Source organism: Rattus rattus, chromosome X (assembly GCF_011064425.1).
Source record: "Rattus rattus isolate New Zealand chromosome X, Rrattus_CSIRO_v1, whole genome shotgun sequence".
In the NCBI taxonomy this organism is placed as follows: Eukaryota; Metazoa; Chordata; class Mammalia; order Rodentia; family Muridae; genus Rattus; species Rattus rattus.
The window spans coordinates 118768172-118777593 of NC_046172.1; positions in this window are offsets into that span (position 1 = coordinate 118768172).

A 9422-nucleotide genomic window follows, 5' to 3' on the forward strand; every position below is an offset into this window, starting at 1 on the left:
CTAGAATCTGGGCTTGAGGACACAGGACCCTGAGAAGCACCCCTGCCTCTGTAGCCCTGAGCACAGGAAGAGGTACACCTAAAACTCTTTTTAGTCTTTACTATACTAGATTTAGAATTTACAAGCTACCCCCAAATACCATGTTTGAAAACAGCTCTTTATTTCACAGTTCTGTGGGTCAGTGATATGGGTGCTGTTGCACGCTTCTTCTGCTGGGCTTGGCTGAAGTGGTACACATATCTGTAGCTAACTCGAGTCAGTGGCCTCACATGGCTGGGACTTGGCTGGGAGTCAATGATTATAACAGAGGGAACTGGTTCATGTGTCTTTAATCATCTACCCTCCTAATCTGAGCTTCCAAGAACAACAAGAAAGCAAATCCCAGTGCACACATGTGTTTCGAACTATTGGTTGTGCCATGTTTGTTACCGCCCTGTTGGACAAAGCAAGTCATAGTGCCAAGTCATATTTAAAGAGTGAAGAGATCAATTTACAGTTTGCTAGTGCGGATCTGGTCTGGCCTACATTTACCACTGCATGGGTTATAGGCAATTTCAAGGACGTGGATACCTAAGGGAAATCATTTATGGTCATTGTTATATTTGACTTCACTGCCCCTCTCTATTCTATCTCCTTAGCTGTATCACCTTCACTCATTCTGCTCCACACTGGTGGCATGTGTATTCTCACACTTGCGGCTTTGTGCACAGTGTCCTCTCTGCTTGGACCATTCTAACCTTAGATACTGACATGCTACCACCTCTAAGGTAAAACCCTAGGAAAGAAATGATCTCAGGGATTGTGCACAGCCTGCCAGTTAACAACTATGGCAGAATCCTTGACTATGTGTCCTCCAAGAGATAATTCTCTCCTTTAATGACTTCTTTAATAGCCCCAGCCACTTCATGGATAAAGCTACCTCTCTCACACACCTCTGATTTTTAGCCACTTTATTACAATACAATTAAGGCACAATAAAACTTATCCTTTTAAAAAGTACAATTCAGAGCCTTTATATAGTCCTGACTCCTTGAACAACTATGGCGATCTCTTGTGAAACATTTTATCACTTTGCACTATCAATGCCCCATTCCCCATGCCCAATATTCTACTGTACGCAGTCATTAAACTACCTTGTAGTTCTATACTTTTCCAATTCTGAGACTTTCTATTAATGGAATTATAATGTAGTCCATTAGTACTATCTTCTATTAGTATAAGGTTTTAAAGTTTTATCTGTTTTGTAGCATACAAGGATATGGCATGATTACTTTAAATGACTCAGTAATACACCAATGTAAGCATTTTGTTTAAAAACAAAAGAGTTAAGGGCATTTTGGCTGTTTCTATGCTTTGTTTATTATAAATAAAATACAATTCCTAATGTGTAAGCTTTTTTAGAACATGATTTCAAATCTCATAGGTAAGATACTGTGAGCACATTGAAAGTTTATAGTGTTAACACTATGCTATGTTTTTGGAAAAAAAATAGTCAAACTTTTGCTTTGGAGTTGGACCACTTAACCTGCCCTCCAGCAGTGTACATGGGTGTCAATTTATCCACAGGCTTACCAGTTCTACATTCTGTCTTCATTTAAATGCAATGTGATATCATATTGTGATTTTAAATGACAATGGTAAGCATCTATCCTGGAGAAATGGCTACTTAGTACATTTACCTATGTTTAATATGAATATGTATTTCATTATTGTTCTATGGATTAACTTTCTACATCTTAAGAACACATCATTTTAAGAAGAGATAAACTTTATTTTTGTTTTATGTGTATGGATGCTTCAGCTGTTTGTAAGTGAACCATATTTTTGTAGCACTTTTAGAGGCCAGAAGAATAGGATCTCCTAGAACTAGAGTTTCAGGTGGCTGTGGACTACTGTTTTGGGGGGCATGGCTATGGAGCAATCCTGAGTCCTCTGTGATACCAGCAAATACTCTTGTCTGCTGAATCATCTCTTCAGCTGCTGTGTGCCCGTGCCTTATTACATATATCATATGCAAATATTACCCGGCATTTTGTAGTGCCAATTAAGGCACAAAGTCTTAAATTGTGTGAGTCAGATTGTGTTTTTCTTTTAGTACTTTTTACCTTTAGCATAGCCCCAGAATCATTATAATTCCAACTTATCATCACTATGTAGTTTCTTCACAATGCTTCAAGAAATCATACTTTCATTCTTACATTTGTGGACTCTCTTCCCTTTTAGAATTTTGAGATGATGTTTCACCAAATTGTCCCGACTGAACTGAATCCTAGACTCAAGTGAGTCTCTTCTCTCGGCATTAAGATATCTTGGATTCCATAGATATAACAGTGCACCCCATTTTGAGTTTAACTTTGTATACAATATGAGGTAAGGGTCCAGTTGCATCCTGTTGTATGGGCTTATCCAGTTTTTTCAACACCATTCCTTATATATACTGACATTTTTCTTTGAAACTGTCTCAGTACCTGTGGTGTTTGGATGAGAATGGCCCCCATAAGCTCATATATTTGAATGCTTGGGCCCTAATTAGTGGGGTCATGTTGGAGAAGGTGTGTCACCCTTTTGCGGTTTCAAAAGGCCATTCCACTCCCAGTTCTTATTCCCTCTGCCTCTTGGTTGTTGTCTAAACTGTAAGCTCTCAGCTACTGCTCCAGCACCACGCCTGTGTGCCTACTGTCATGATCATTAATGATCATGAACTCGCCCTCTGAAACTGTAAGCCCAGTAAACTCAGGCTCTAGAAGTTCCTTTGCTTCTGGTGTCTTATCACAGCAACAAAAAGTAACTAAGACAGAGTCCTTGTCAAAAGCGATGAGACAAGTAGGAGTTCACTCCTGGATACTTTATTCCATTCCACTGGGCTACATATCTCCTTCCTTCTGGTTGTCTCTTCATGATTTCATGCTTCAGCCCTAGATCTCTTCATTTCCCCTCCTGCTGGCTCACTTGGCCATCTCTTTCAGGTTTTCCCTTGGACTTTTTGCAAGACTTCCCTAAGACCATTTCTCTCTCAGTTGCTAAAGCATTTGCCTATAACACATCCAAAACCAGGTTTCAATTCCAAGCACAGAATAAAGTGGGCATATTGGTATACCCTGTGTTCTCAGTACTCTGAATGTTGAGGCAGGAGGGTCAGAAGTTCACCTCAGACTATATGAGACCCTGTTTCAAAAAAAATTGCTCCTACATACTGACTTTACCCTGAAGATCCACACAGAGCCATCCTACAAAAGCAAATCATCAAGAAGCAGTACAAGTACTCACCCTGTCCCTCTATGAGACTCTGACTCTTGGTATCATATATTCTTCCAGCATCTTCACTCCTTAAGACCATACACATAGACTTGTAATGTCTCAGGCACTATGTTATTCTTTTCAATGTCTCCAAAACTACAAGAAGTATATCAGGCAGTCAAAATGTCTTTTCTCAGTCCACTCATTTGACATAAGGTTTGAAGATACCTTTGTATCTTCGTGGCAACCATTACACTCCCATAACTCTCTGCACAGGAGCCTGTCTCCCTCTCCCTCCCTTGTGTGTGTCTGCGTGTATGGGAGATAAAAAGACTTCAATCTTTTTAATATCCTAAAGATATTAAGCCTAGGATAGCAGATTCTCATTTTAGCAACCCTCCATGAGTGAATGAATGGGTGGACGGATGTTATTTTCCTTCCCCACTCCTCATTGTCACCTTTTAATTTAATTAGTTGGCCACTATCATGCAGCCAAAGTTAATTAATGTTGATCAGCAGTGTGCTGTGACAAGCTAAAGAATCAAATACCATAATGAAAATATTAAAAATTCATTAGTATAACCTCTTGATATAAGTAAATGATTTAAAAGATTTGAGTAGATTTCTGATTTCATGATAATAAAAATATTTCTGTCATATATATAATGCCCCCTCCCTACATGGCTCAGAGAACATTGTCGTAGAAGGCATTAGAAAAGATCACATTCTGTTTTGAAAATGCTGATATGATCAAAGCACAGTATATTTCCAGTAAAATGGCTCTTTGATAAAGGTGGCTGCTGCCAAGCCTGATAATACCAATGACTCTGACGCTGGCATCTAAGTGGCAGGTAGGCCAAGGCAGACAGCCATTGGGAGTGGGAGTCAGTGCTTAGAGCTGCTGATGGGGATGGATTCAGATACCTAGAGGGCGCTAAAGGCAGCAGGCATTAGGAGAAGTAACTCAGCAGACTTGTTTTTCAGAAGGAAAAAAGCTTAATTACTGGGAGCTTGCACTCTCTGGCCAGTGGAAAACTATGGCTCTTTGAACTCCTTGAGCCTGCAAGAAAAAGAAGTAAGTTCACACACACACACACACACACACACACACACACACACACACACACACCGGATGAAACAAAAGACAAAGTCCGATAACTTCATACACACAAATATACATACATACATACATACATACATACATACATACATACATGTATAAAGACCTACAGACAGACATACACATATTCACACATAGAATGTTTAGAGCAAACTCCAACAAGCAGGCTCATTCCACACATAGATACAGAAATACCCACAACCAGTGGATGGGAGGAACAATGCTCCAACCCCAATTCACACAAACTTTATACATGCACACATAGTTAATGGATGGGAGAGACAATGTTCCAGCCACACCGTATCATACCACACAATACTTTATTCTTTCATAGCTTATATATCCCAGCAAAATCTTCCAAGCAGTATATGATTACAATGTGATTACATGTTAGTTTTCTTCTAGTAAATGTTTATGAAAAATAGTGTGTTCCCCAATACCTTTACATGAAATAATATTACATAGTAGAGGTAAAGAAAAAAATTATTCTAAAAACCCCACATACATTCATAACCAAGCAGCTTGTTATAGATTAACAAAGTATAAAACGGCAAAATAGTTTTCTCAGACAGTTTCTCTTACTGGCAGACAGCAATTTGCAGCAATTTACAAAGAAAGAAGTAATTATTTTACTATTTGTCTTTAAAAGTAATTGTATAATAATCTTAAAGGAATCAAAAATCTAAACTTTAATATAAAATCAGTCATATCTACCTTAAATCCTCAAAATGCATATCCACTCATCAGCCAGTCCAAATAGATCATATCGGGAAGCTGAGGGCAAAAACGGGTATAAGAAACCAATCATCGACCCGCGGATCCCTGCCCGCAGCAGCTCACTGCTCCCAAACACTGTGGGAGAGAGAGCTCACCGCCAGGACAGGTGGGCACTCCTGAGACTGCAGAGCGGAAGAGACCACCAACACTGCCCACCCCTGCCACATCCCCCCTGACCCAAGAGGAACTGTATAGGCCTCTGGGTTCCCTTGATAAGGGCACAGGACGCAGCAAGTCCGCGCTGCATCTGAGACACCGCCAGAACCTGAAGGACCGACCAGATAAACAGTTCTCTGCACCCCAAATCCTGTGGGAGGGAGAGCTAAACCTTCAGAGAGGCAGGCCACGCCTGGGAAACCAGAAAAAGACTACCTCTGCCCACATCTCTGACTCCAGAGGAAAACGCAAATGCCATCTGGGGACTCCTGGGGCACGGAGGCTCCAGGAAAAGGCAGCGCCGAGATCTTCCTGGGTTGCTGCCCCTCGGAGAGCTCAAAAGCAAACCCTTAAGAGCAAAACTTGAGCCTCAGGACCACAGGTAAGACAAACTTTCCTGCTTCAAGCTACCTGCCTGGTGAACTCAAGACACAGGCCCACAGGAACAGCTCTTGAAGACCTGTAGATAGGAAAAACTACATGCCCGAAAGCAGAACACTCTGTTCCCATAACTGGCTGAAAGAAAACAGGAAAACAGGTCTACAGCACTCCTGACACACAGACCTATAGGACAGTCAGCCACTGTCAGAAATAGCAGAACAAAGTAACACTAGAGATAATCTGATGGCGAGGGGGCAAGCACAGGAACCGCAAAAAAACCAAGACTACATGGCATCATCGAGCCCAATTCTCCCACCAAAGCAAACACGGAATATCAAACACACCAGAAAAGCAAGATCTGGAGGTTCCTCAGAAAATTGGACATTGAACTGCCTATACCTCTCTTGGGCATATACCCAAAAGATGCCCCAACATACAAAAAAGACATGTGTTCCACTATGTTCATAGCAGCCTTATTTATAATAGCCAGAAGCTGGAAAGAACCCAGATGCCCTTCAACAGAGGAATGGATACAGAAAATGTGGTACATCTACACAATGGAATATTACTCAGCTGTCGAAAACAATGACTTTATGAAATTAGTAGACAAATGGTTGGAACTGGAAAATATCATCCTGAGTGAGGTAACTCAATCACAGAAGAACACACATGGTATGCACTCATTGATAAGTGGCTATTAGCTCAAATGCTTGAATTACCCTAGATGCACAGAACACATGAAACCCAAGAAGGATGACCAAAATGAGGCAACTTGACTCCTTCTTTAAAAGGGAACAAGAATACCCTTGGCAGGGGAATAGGGAGGCAAAGTTTAGAACAGAGGCAGAAGGAACACCCATTCAGAGCCTGCCCCACATGTGGTCCATACATATACAGCCACCCAATTAGACTAGATGGATGAAGCAAAGAAGTGCAGGCCGACAGGAACCGGATGTAGATCGATCCTGAGAGACACAGCCAGAATACAGCAAATACAGAGGAGAATGCCAGCAGCAAACCACTGAAGTGAGAACAGGACCTCCGTTGAAGGAATCAGAGAAAGAACTGGAAGAGCTTGAAGGGGCTCGAGACCCCATATGTACAACAATGCCAAGCAACCAGAGCTTCCAGGGACTAAGCCACTACCTAAAGACAATACATGGACTGACCCTGGACTCTGACCTCATAGGTAGCAATGAATATCCTAGTAAGATCACCAGTGGAAGGGGAAGCCCTTGGTCCTGCTAAGACTGAACCCCCAGTGAACGTGATTGTTTGCGGCAGGGCGGCAATGGGGGGAGGATGGGGAGGGGAACACCCATAAAGAAAGGGGAGGGGAGGGATTGGGGATGTTTGCCCGAAACCGGGAAGGGAAATAACATTCGAAATGTAAATAAGAAATACTCAAGTTAATAAAAAAAAAAAAAAGAAACCAATCATCATCAGTTCAGACCCAGTGAGAGTCACATCAGCCAGTGCTGCCTTGTTCTTGTTCCCTGACTATAAAAGGTCCTTAGTTTAACCAAACTTATTACAAAAAATTTAACTGTATGAAGTTAAAAAAAAAAACCAAAATCCAAAATTACTGGTTAAAAGAATATAACAAGTAAAGACTCTGAAGGCAGCAGAAAGAATGGAAACAGGCAAGCTCGGGAGGTGGGAGGTAGGGGGACCGTCCAGAATGTACCAAAGACTTGGTAAGTCAGAGACTCTCTGGGCTCGAAGGGAGGGACCCTAGATGAAATGCCCTACAGTGGGGAGAGGGAACTTGTAGAGCCCACCACCAGCAGAAAACAGGGCATCAAGTGAGGAATATGATTGCCATTTCATGGTCAAATACTCTGACCCATAATTGTTGCTGTTTGAAAGAACTGCAGGAACAAAAATGAGGAAAAGCCTGAGGAAAAGGAGGTCCAGCAACTAGCCCAAAGTGGGATCTAGCTCAAGAAAAGGTCCCAAGGCCTGACACTATTACTGAGGCTACAGAGCGCTCACAAAAATGGATCTATCATGACTGCCCCCGAAAGACGCAACAAGGAGCTGAAAGAGTCAGATACAGAAATGTGCACCCAACCAATGGACAGAAGCTGCTGACCCCTGTGGTTGAATTAGGGGAGAGCTGGAGGAATCTGAGGAGGAGGCAACCCTGTAGGAGGACCAGCAGTCTCAATTAATTTGAACCCCCGAGATCTCTCAGACCATGAATCACCAACCAGGCAGCATACACCAGCTGTTATGAGACCACCCCAAATACATACACACAGTGGACTCCTGGATCTGGACCGACATACCTAACCCCTCAGGACGCTGGAGGCCCCAGCAAGTTTAGAGGTCTGGTGCGGAGGGTTGGGTGGGGACATCCTTGTGGAGATAGAGGGCAGGGAGGAGGTATGGGATGTGAAACAGTCGGAAGGTGGCCCATGAGGAAAATAAAATCTGGAATGTAAAAATAAATAAATAAAATGTGACTACTAGTAAAACAAATTTTTCAGAAAAAAAATCAACAAATAAACTTAAAAAAAAAGAAATCATCAAATAATGAATTGAAGATATACTTGTTTCCTCTCTTAAACAGGTTATGCAAATCCAATAAAGAAAATCAAAGTGACAGAGTCCCATGGCATGTAGTCACTAAAGGTGACCCTTACTGTTCCCCCGAAGTGTTTATGCTGCTGCTCTCATCAGCTGTTATTTTCCTTCCTCGTGAACCTAGATTAGATACATATTTGCCTGTGAGCAATATAATACAGTCAATCTGAGTTTCTTAGTTGACAGCACTGGCTTTAAGAGCACTGGCACTTCCTTCCTTTAGGAAGCTGGGCAGCATCTGCTAAGAGCCCACGTGGAGTAGTATTAGATTAGAGAAAAAGCAAAGGTCCTGTGGCTGAAGTTTCAAGTGAACTTACAGCTCACTGTTATGCACTGGCTTTCTGCCACATCTGTGAGCCATTCTAGTTCTTCTAGGCATCTGATGGTTGTATTCTCAAATGAAACCTCGTGGAGTAGAAACCACATAATTCACAGAGCCTTGGGGAGTGGGTGTGACTGTTGGCTAAAGTGGCTATGTGTTGTAGCAGTTACTACATCATAGTTAAATAATCAAATTACTAGGGTAAAACTGGACCACTAAACCACAGTATTTATATATACAAATTAGCCTAAGTGGGTAGGGAATGGTGATTTATTCTGGAAGATAAAAGGTAAAAGAACAATGCAAGTTTCAGAATAAAATTATTCACAAAATAGAACTTTTTATACTTCAGCAAGTGTGTGGCAAAGGTTACTTCAGATGTACAATGGTTCTCCTTTCCTCTTCAAGCAGCCTTACAATCAAGCCTTACAAGCAAGAAAGCAGAAGATGTAGGAGCCAGGAGGAAAAAAACACAAGAGAATTGTAGGCAAAGCAGAGTCCCCAGATATCAGACTAGAGTGAGTGGCTAGCAAATGACTTTTTTGAAAATCTGAAGAGTTGAAGTAAGATTTCCAAAGAAACAGATTGATCACAAACAAGACAGCTTTATTATACTAGGGAACTTGATAGAGCAGAGTGAGGAAAAGAAACTAATGATTTTCATTAAACATCTTTCAGAAAGGTTGGACTTTTAGGAAGCACATTAAGGTAAACTTGGATTTAGAAGCGACATGTTTAAGAAAAACTGAATAAATGTACTTAACTGGAACTTTTTCCCAGAGCTTTCTGGGGATACAATGATTAGCACTGACCAAATGTTAAATTTCTCTAAGTTCAAAA